The sequence below is a fragment of the Triticum dicoccoides genome, chromosome 7A, assembly GCF_002162155.2.
Source record: "Triticum dicoccoides isolate Atlit2015 ecotype Zavitan chromosome 7A, WEW_v2.0, whole genome shotgun sequence".
NCBI lineage: Eukaryota > Viridiplantae > Streptophyta > Magnoliopsida > Poales > Poaceae > Triticum > Triticum dicoccoides.
In genome coordinates this window covers 618,228,781-618,229,422 of record NC_041392.1, presented here as the reverse complement: position 1 = coordinate 618,229,422, position 642 = coordinate 618,228,781, and positions in this window count along the sequence as shown.

The following is a 642-nucleotide window of genomic DNA, read 5'->3' as shown; positions in this document are numbered from 1 at the left end:
TGTTGAGTATATGTGTTATGTGCATATTGTGTATTGGGCCCGACTCCTAGTTCCTTGTATAGTTGAGGTCCGTGGCCCACCTTTGTACATCATATATACGTGCCTATGCATGAGAGCAATACATCGTACAATCATACACTCAATCTCAACCTCGCGACGCGGCGCCCGTCAACCAGCGCCGCCGCCTCCCTGGTCCCCTTCGAGCCCCCCTCCACCTCCCCTCGATCCTCTTCTCTAGGTCCGGCGCCACCGCATCCGCGACATGCCCGCCGGCGGGGATGACCTGCATCTTATCTAGGGATTTTGAATCTCAAGTGCTCCTCTGCTCTCTCCTGAAAGAACCCAGCGCCGCCAGGCTCGAGCCATCTCTTCCCGTCTTCGATGGCCGGTGAGTCACCGGATGTGCGCCTTCTCCTCCGTCTCTTTGGTGCGGCCCTTTCGCCTAGTAGCCATCGTCGCCGCCCTAGATCGCAAGTTCGTCACCCCGTTCTTTTCCGCCCCAGATTCCCTCCACCTCTTTGGTGCTGCCCTTTCGCCTGGTAGCCATCGCCGCCGCCCCAGATCGCAAGTTCGCCACCCCTTTCTTTTCCGCCCCAGATTCCCTCCGCCTCTTTGGTGCGACCCTTTCGCCTGGTAGCCATC